Genomic DNA, 9,900 nt, shown 5'->3' on the forward strand with positions numbered 1-9,900 from the left:
TCTGGTGTCAGTCTGTGGTTATTGGCTTTACAAGGTTGGAAGTAATGTCACCATGTACTACCCACTTTCCCAGACAGAACTACTATCCCACAACCCTGACAGCACGTTATTTGAGAGAAAATCAGACAGATTAATAGGACCCCCAAAACACGGGGGTTTAGATGTTTTAACAAAAGTTCTGCATGAACCAGAATTTGCTAAGGGAGAATTCCAGCTGCTCCTGCTGTAACGGAAAGTGAGGAAAAGGAAGAGGCCAGAAGATTAATAGGCCACTAATGACCAATGGCAAAGTGAGGAACAACCAGTCCACTGGCCACATGTCATTCGTGAACTGACTCCAACCAGACAAGGATTTTGAGAGAGAAGCAGGATGGGAAGTGAATCCTGGATGTTTAGAAATTTAAGAGAGAGCAGAGAGCAACTGTGTTCCTCGTCCCCGTGAAAGGAACCAATGCCTGTGCACAGTGGGATTTTGGTGTCCGCAGCATTTTTCTTTAAGCCTCTCATGCTATGCTGGGAATGTCTGCTTTAAGAAAATTTAACTGGACTATCTATGGAACTAAGTTCTAAATAACACCAGGGCTTTTCACACCTGGTGATGACACAGAAGAGGGCGCTAAGACAAAAGCACTGCTTACCGGCAGGTGACTAAGCGGCACATCCACTTGCCCCAGGAAGTCGTCTCTAGTCTGTCAGACAGGAAAAAAAAGGCAGAAAAGCAAAAAACGATAAACACCAGTCCAGTCACAATGAAGCAAAAAGAAAGATGGCTGAGTACCATTATTTTAGCCATGACTAGTTGCTACCCCTTTATCCCATCATCTGATGTCACAGGTTGTGCCCTTCAGAGGAGCATTTGCTGTGACAGTCCAAGCTGGCTTCTCAGCCCCCAGCAGGCACGTTGAGGTGCTGCCCAAAGGCTGGTTCCTCTGATGACAACCTGTGCATAATTCAAAGCACAAGGTAATAATCTACTCTTGCCAGTAATTAGTCCCCACATGCATTAAAAAGCAGAGTGAAATTACTGTTCGCCATGTCACTGACATGTTCATGTCAAACCTTGGTAGCTTTTTTTTTAATTGAATACAAACCTATAACATCTCCAGTGCTACAGACACACGCACAAAAAAGACAACTCCCTTCAAAATCAATTTATTTTGAAGCCAGACTTAAATTATAAATTGAAAATCCGACACTTATCAGTCATTTTAGTACCTTACCTAAACATGATGAATTCTAGCCATCTGATCTAGGTTTGGAAATGTTTTATTCAATGGTCCAAGGAATGAAATATTGGTGACACATGAGGTATGAAGTAATTAAACAGCATCTGTGTGACTGCTTTGTGAGCTGGTCACTGAGCTTAACGTATACTTGGTATTCTTTAATAAGACATGAATTTTCAAAATATAGTGTATTACATTCCTCAAACGTCAGCTGTTCGTCAGGGGAAACACTTTCTCCCAGATACTGTTTATGATACCAGATATCAGCCCTAGTGATTCCCAAATAACTTGCTGCTTATTTATAACCACACTATGCACAGAATTCCAGGAAGTGCATACTGCTGCTCCAAAGCCAAGTTTACATTTTTCTCATAGCAGAGCATTAAGTTTTAATATTAAATCCATATTTTATGTGATAACATCATACAAAGCCTCTGTTGGCTGGGCAGTGATGCTTATGTGTATCCTCGTAACCTTTACCTCACACAGGTCATTTCGTAACACTGCATGCAGGCAAGCGGTTGTTTCATTTTGTGAGCAGCCCCCAGAAGTCAGCTCACTGGAGAGGGCCTGCAGCAGGCAGAAAAAGCTTTACGGCCAGTCTCGTTGTTCCAGGTTTACGGGAACATCCTACCGATGGGCTGGGGCTGTCAGGAGCAGTCCCTGTGCCAGGACGAGTTCCTCCTGGGCAGCTCCCGGCCCTCGGCCGCTGGCAGCCGGTCCCTGCCGGCCGGGGACCAATCTGGGCTCGCGGGAAGCCTCCGAGTACGGCCCCGCGCCGATTAACAAAAGCTATCCCAAAGCTTCCTCTTCGGTCTTTAATGCCCCAGAGCGACTGCGAAAAGTTAGCCCATCCGCTGTTCCAAACCAGCACTTGCCAGCAGGGTTTTGTTTGGGTGGTTTAGTACCTCTGTTTCTGAAAAGTCAGTGAAAAGATGAACCTACCGCTCGCTACAGAAGAGACTCACAGACAGTTTCTTCTTTATTTTGGGTACCACATCTCAAACCAACACGTACTCCTCACGATCCATTTCAATTTGGAATTAAAGGAGGAAAACAGCCCACTTCAGAATAATGATATTTGAAAGTAACAAATAAGCTCATAATTATTTGAGTTCATAAGTGAGCATTATTTCTAAAACCTGGTATTTATTCGGTTTTACAAAGGAGGTAAAATCTCATTTCAGACACTGTCCTATTTTCCCGCTAGCTCTCTCAACACAACAGGTGATCACTTCTGGGTTTTGGCAGGGACATAAAGACATCTTGTCTATTTAGGAAACCCAAATCTGCCCAACCATCTAGTTTGTTTACACATTGATATCCTAGAAAAGCAGATGCAAGAATCCTCTAATTTCTTTCCTGTGTGCTCAAACACAACAGCTATGTTGTACCATATACCATGTTGTTAAAACCCATCACAAACTTCTGAAAGCGCCTGAAAATTTTACCATGTCCAAACAGGGGCCTTTCGGCTACGCAGCAAAACTTGATCAATAGGCACTTAAGTAATTAAGACTTTAATTCCACGTCAATGAAGCTGTGGCAGTGACATGAAGCTAAAACATCAACAGGCATGATACTCTGCGTGGTTTAATGCTGCCACCTGAGATGTAATACCTCAAACACCTACGCACTGTTACGGTCTCAGTGCAGACATCTGACTGTGAAACAGCGTGAGCCCTACGAAGAAAAAAAATTAAAAGACACAAGAGAAGCTGTATCGCTGTGTGTTGACACTCCTCTGTGATGTGGAGGTGAGTCCTGGGGTGATCAGCTGTGGTTATCAACAAGCCCAGAGAGGATTTCAGAGGCTTTGGTTCCCTGGCCAAATACCAGATTGGGTAATAACACTCCACCCACCTACGATTCCCTTGGCATTTCCAGATGATCATGATGTTCCCAGCTTCCTGACCTAAAATTATTCCCATACCAAGCTTTTATTAACATTGCATTATTACAGAAGTAAGGCTAAGCTTTTTGCATACGGACCTCGTGCTTTCTTTCTCACTGCCAAGGTTTAGGGCTGGGCCAGCCCCTGAAAAGTAAAATCCCTGAACAGAACTGGGTCTGTTTGACCCACGCCAGGACGCTTACTTACAACAAAGTAGGAATTAAAGGCAAGAGGAGGAATAGTTAACACTAAAATGATTAGATTAGAAATCATCAAATTAGAACTAACTGTACCTTATTACTACCAGATTTATTTATTAGAACTTTTATATAAAAGGTAGCATTGTAACGGATTTCCAAATACCGACAAAACAGGTAAATATTCATAAATCTAAACTTGGCGCTCTTAAAAACACAGCCAACACAGAGCAGCAGTTACCTCAGTCCTTGCGAGCTGCCTTCGTACTTGGAAAGGCATTGCACTGGGAAATGTTTGTCTCGTTACCAGCGCTGCCTTCCCAGGGAGCTACTGCAACAGCAAATCAGACACCCTGCGTGTTCCCAGCCTCTCCAGATACCAAGATCTCTTGCGGGTGTCCTCTCCAGATTTCACAGATCTCACACTACCCTGTCTGTTAGAGGGGAATCACAGAAACACACTGTTAGCACCTCGCTCCTCACAAGTCCACGCTGTGCTCTCGTCTCGGCCGTAAGCTGCAACGTGCCGATCGCCTGCCCGTGCCAGGCCGAGGCGTGAAACGGGCAGCCCCAGCCCCACCCTTTCACTGACTAAAGCCTGCTGCAGGTGGTATCTCAGGATCAACAATTTGACTGCATCTTTCCTAAACGCAGACGAGAGGGTTTCCTCTTGCTCTTGCTGCACTTTGGAGGAAACACTGGTGCTGTAGTGCCTGGCATTAAGCATCCCAGTAATGTGAAGTTACTCAGTGGTTTTGCTCACCTGGAAGGCATACAGTTTAACCACACAATATAACAGAATAAATTTTGGTGGTTGTGGTTCTCCCTATTCCAAATCTGTAAATGAAGGCAGAGCAAAATACAAAGACCAGCTTATTTCCTAAATAATTACCTTCTGTTATTCATCTGTGCAAAAATAAATAAAAGTTTACTGTTCACAGACGTTTAATACAAGAACAGTGCCAGTTACATTTTCATTGCCACAACACTTTCTCTCTCAACTCAAAGCCAGGCCTGCTGCAGGGACGTGTTAATGCCAACAACGCCGTCCAACTATGGGCCAGCTCTGCTGAATTTCCAATTTACACGGCTTCATAACGACTTGGAAAGAGCAAAGCAAACCAAGGTACGTCAGGTGCATTACTAGATTCTAAGAGACGCGTACGGGTCATTGCGTGGGCACTAAGGACAGCCCCTAGAACAGTGCTGCGCATCAGAAGGAATTTATTTGCATTCGGCCAGATCTCTCGCATGTTAAGACTCAATTACTGGAAACCCTCTGGTGTAATTGCCATCCCTTACAGGGAGTTAATGATAAGAGACAGAATAACTGGTTCCCAGGCTACGACATACACTTGCGCATGCTTGCTCGAGACAAGATAAAGCCACGCAACATGCACGCAGAGGCCCTTCATGAACTAAACGAGGACGAACAGACATCATGCTTAAGGTGCAGCTCCAGAGACAAGGCAGGAGGGCTCCAAACTGTCACAGCTCAGTGGAAACAGTCTATTTCCTAGCAAGCATGGACAAACACAGCCACTCAAGCCTTACTTAGGAGGATTACGTGAACAGCAGTACATAAGCATAAATTACTTAAACTCTAAAATATTTCTCTTGTGTTGCCACTGCTTATTTAAACGTACTAAAAACACCGGGCACCTATGCCAAGATCTGACGCATTCCTAAAACATGAGTAACATCCAAAAAAACTCCGGACAATGCCAGGGAAAAGACAGCAAGTTAAAGATTTATTCCATTCATTATAATAAAATGGCTTCCTGCGTAGATCCCCATTATAACTAAAGGTATGACACGCAAGAGTGCTGGAAATGGACTTGTATTTCCTGGCTCTAACACTGGTCACAGTTATAAAAGGCGCGCTCTGTGACATGCGGCAAGAGCGAGTTCCTGCTATTATTAGTATTACCGCGCTACGAACAGCCTCTGAAAAGAGGAGAATCCATTTTTCTTTAGATACTGAACAAACCAAATGGGGCGTAAGTAAAGGAGCAGCCTTGGCAGGAGGAGGGAGCTGACGCCTGAGTTGTGCGAGGATTTGGAAAACGGGAACAGAATCAACGGGCACAAGTGAAAGAAGATTTTTGTGCATTAAAAAGCACAGAATTCAGAAAGCAATTAAAGAATTTGAGATGAGAGGCTAACTTGGTTAAGTCAGAGCACAAAATGAAGCCAGGTTTACAACAGGAGGATTGTTCCAAGGAAGAGAGGCTGGTGGCTCTCCAGAGTACAAACAACTGCATTTTACTTCTTGGAACTCTGACAGAGGCCCAGAAATTCTTCTTCTGCTCAGACTCCTGTTCAGCATCGCTTCCTGCCTGGGAGAGAGCAGCCCCCAGGAGGAGGCACAGAAGCACACCACAGCACACAGCCTTTGCGAACCGCCACACAACCTTCCTGCAGCTGCTTGTCCCGTCTAGCTAGTAACAGAGGTGGGGAGGACCTAGAGATGCCAAGTCTACCCTGTAGAAAAATCATGATAAATCAACTCGTGTGGGAAGAAGAAACCACCTTTTTTGTGACTACGCGAAGAAAACGACCAAACGGTTCCGACATCCCACAAAAACTTGTCAAGTATCACATCCCATCACCACAGGATCCAGTGCAGTCCAGCTAAGGGCCAGGGAAATGCATTTTTCTTCCCGCCGTGCAGACCGACAAAGATCTAAAGGACTGAGAACTCTGACTTGGACCTCCACACCTCAGGGCAGCTGCTTTCAGCTCCCTCTCTCAGTGAAGAGATGCAGTTCAGTCAGATTAACAAACTTTTAGGCTTCTTCAGACCTCGAACCACGACGGATCGAAGCCTCCAGTAGCCGCATCTCTGTCAGACAAGTGCTTAGAGTAAGCTGCCATAAATGCAGGACTCGCAACACATGAATTCTGGGATCTTCCCCACAGACATGCCTATTCTATTTAGACTCACTCCTCGTCTGTTAGTCAACGTATGTTTTACTTCCTTTCACAATTATGCACTGTGAAGTACTGCTGCTCACACAGCTCACCTTCAAAAACCAAGAATTCACAAAACTATAGTGAACGGATCTCTAAAGCAAAAGTGTAACTAGAGCTGGGAACTACGTCTGCTGATACCCGCAAGAGAGGAAGGCTTAGGGAACTCTCCTACGGAATGAAACACTAAGCAGACGAAGAAGAGTACAATTAGCCAGCAAACCGTTCACTGCTGTTGCCACGTGCTGCAGACATCACCAACCATTCACATGGCACAGCCCTTTTACTGCCTCTATTACCATCCTTTTCTCCTCCTCACCAATATCCTACCTTTTCCTTTTGCTCAGAGGTTTTTCCCTACTAACAGCAGGTCAGGCTTTTACTCAGATTTTTGGCTTTCACTATACATCTGTCATGACCGATTTTTCTATGTATGTGCTTGCTTGGCAGAAAGCAATTAAGAAATACAACTCTCAGAAAAGCCAAGTATTGTGAGAGTGTAAATGCTCTAGTGTGCGAGGGGGATTTATATTCCCTCTAAAGCTATGCCAACGCCCATAAAATATCCCAGAGAACAGCAGCAACTGAGATCCAAAAGATGTAAGACTTGAGATGCAGAATGTATGCAACTCTTGCAACCATGCTGAAAGATCAGCAACAGGACAGCAAATTTGAAACAGACATCACTTTTTCTTAAAATGTTAACTTTTGAGTCCTGCGGCTTCTTGAAAAAAGCAGCTGAAAAGTATGACAGCAATCTCTTCCTATGTTGTAACTTGTAGGGGAATGGACAGAACTGAAAAAATCCAGAGGTCAGTATCTTTCTCTCGAAATCAGTCCAAAACGGAACTTCTATTTTAATAAAGAGCTCAGAAAATAGAGGGATGAATGGTCCATCACATCCATAAGGCATATGATATATATTCTGCATAAACAAATGAGCAAGCAAAACAGTGCACTTGATAAAATGTCTAACTGCTGATTCTTTCCTCTGCAGCTGTTCTTCCACAATTTCTCTTTAAATTTACTGGCTTTCTCCATGCAAATTATAATAATTTTCAAGCAAAGAACTGTATCAATGGTGCAAAAGAGTCCTTGAGGAACAATCATATTTTTAGCCATCCATCACACACATCATTACGCCGCTGTAATATTCCTTTCTTATTGAATACGATTCCCAAATTTCTTTTCCTCATTATGTACACAACTGTACAAATTTCAAAGCAGTAGCAAAATATAACAAAACATGACTCAAGGCATTAAAAAAGTCCCCAATTTTCCATTCAGCTGGCACACTCATTTCTGCCGCTTCATACTCCCCTGAAGCACGCTGTACTCTTGGGCATAAGCCACTACAAACAGTTCGAGGCAGCCTGAACGCCCAGTCATCCCCGCAGCGCTTTCAAATTCCCTGTAACTTGACCACATAACACAACGGACTCAAATGACCAGAGACAGTTTTTGAAAGCCACTAAATGTTTATCTGACCCCTTGTGAACTCTTAATAAAATACTTGGCCGTATGGGCAGACAAACAACAACTAACATTTATACAAGCTACAATTCCCACTGAGAGTGTATCAGTCACGTCCAGCTACCAGAATTACAGCTCCTTCGCCTCAAAGCTCAACTCTCTCGGTCTGGAGAAGCTGAAGGTGTATCTTTATTAGCAACATTCTGCAAAAGCGTGACTTAACTCAGCCTGGGGAAAAAATGTAGAATCGGGCTTTTGTTTAAAAATCACATGCTAGAGCTCCGGCAATACTTTTGAAGTTCAGATCCTCCTAAATGATGTGTGAGTGTCCTATAAATCGTCAGGCATGAAAGGGAGCAGAAGCCGCACTAAGCACCTTCTCCAAGTATTCACTTATATTACTTTAGGACTTATCAACATGTTTATCTTGGCCTGTGATGCAGTACTTGAGGTATGTGGCTGGTAGAAAACTGTGGACTTAAACAAAAGAGAACATCGACAAAGCAAAAATCAACTCGTTGAAGTATCAGGAGGCTGAGAAACGAGCTGGCAGTAATGGAATCGGAGAAAGCACGCTGACATTTGTTCAGATGAAATTTTCCAAAGGTACTCTAAGTGCCTTCTTTCAGCCATCTAACCCAAGCGGCACTTACGTTCAAAAAGGCATTAGACTTGGCATTATGTGACATAATATTTCTGCTTTAATGATCTTCCTGATGTTAAGGCAAAAATCCAAAACAGATTGCAAGAATCCTAAATGCCAAGTCTATCTGACACAAGAACACATTATATCTGTTATTTATTAGGTCACTGAGGGGAAACATGGTTATGCACTGACCCGAGAGAACGAGCAGGTCCTTTCGGGGAGGCACGGAAATGCTGACTAGCAGACAGGGAACCAGTCCTCTCCATTTCTTTAAACGAATTCGCGTTTGCACCAACATGTTCAACCACTTGTTTTTCTTGCTGAGACAAAGAACCTCGAGACCTGCTAAATTTGAACGGTGAGAAATACTGCGTTTGTTTGTAACAGAAAGGACAGCCAAGATGACGTTGCCTTACTGGGCTGTCACATCCCCAGTTCTAAAGCAGACATGCCCATGCTGTCCTGCAAGAGCTCGTTCAGGAACACTCTTTACCAGGGATTGTATTTTGCACAGGGGAAGAATGCAGCGTCAGAGTCCATACTTCGGATGCTTTGATAAATTATGCTATTACTAGGCTGTTCCTCAGAAGTGAGCTTGTGGAGGGTTCACAAGGTGACACAGAAAACCCCTCCCAACAAAGTGTATCCTCACCCCAGCTCACATGTTATGACGGGAAACTAAAAACATACCAGTTTTTACTGTTCCATTTCAGGAATGATTTTCTCCTCTGACAGAATTTGTTTCTGATGGAATTTATAAAGTTATAAAAATTCAACTTAGAATACCATGAATTTTTGTTTAATTCTTCAAGAACAGGCTAGTTACTAGGTTCACGTACATCAGTCAATAATATTTACTGCAAAGTCTTTATGGTAGGTTATTATTAATTTCAGCCAGAAAAAAAAAAGCACGGTAACTGGTAATAAAATCTCTTGAGGTGCAAACTAAAGAACACAGGGAAAAACCTCAAGAAGGTTGTTTCACGTTGTGCATGTGTTTTTAAAATCAGCTGCCAGTCTGTTTTGTTTGTTTCCTGAAGTCCTGCACACTGAGTTGATGCTTGTGTATCTAAAATTTGATCGTAACAAAAAGCAGGAAGGCCGTAAGTCCACAAATACTTGCTGCAAATGTTTGGTCAGAAATGCTAATCCCTGTAAAATTCAGGAACATAACAAAAGGCAAGAAAGAGCCCTCTCCAAGTCCAAGCTCACAGAAACTCATTTGATGGAGACCGTGTTGGCCGTGGAAGGGAACGCGGCCCAAGGAAAACACTCACATCAGCGCCGTGGAGAATGGAGCTGGCGCTGCAAACCGGCGCCTCCAAATTCCTTCCTCCCTCCCCTTCCCGCATCTGTTTTGGCTGGCATCTGACACAAAAAGTCCGACTGATGTCACCCGCCTGCCCCTGCACGGCTGGAACTCGCTGTTCCCGACAAAGCCAAAGGCAAAGAGCAGCCACCTGGGCGCAGGAGAGGCGTCGGTCAACCTTC

General features: G+C 43.8%; 1 protein-coding gene across 1 annotated transcript in view; it reads right to left on the reverse strand.

The window, feature by feature from the left end:
• LOC104278289 (E3 ubiquitin-protein ligase NEDD4-like) overlaps window positions 1–683 on the reverse strand; it is a gene marked incomplete at its 3' end in the record, with an annotated part of 12,038 nt that extends 11,355 nt beyond the window's left edge. Inside the window, exon 1 of the mRNA XM_009875216.1 lies at window positions 639–683. The remainder of the gene's footprint in view (window positions 1–638) is intronic.
• Window positions 684–9,900: the final 9,217 nt, after the last annotated feature.

This window comes from Apaloderma vittatum, unplaced genomic scaffold (genome assembly GCF_000703405.1).
Source record: "Apaloderma vittatum isolate BGI_N311 unplaced genomic scaffold, ASM70340v1 scaffold21798, whole genome shotgun sequence".
Taxonomy (NCBI): Eukaryota; Metazoa; Chordata; class Aves; order Trogoniformes; family Trogonidae; genus Apaloderma; species Apaloderma vittatum.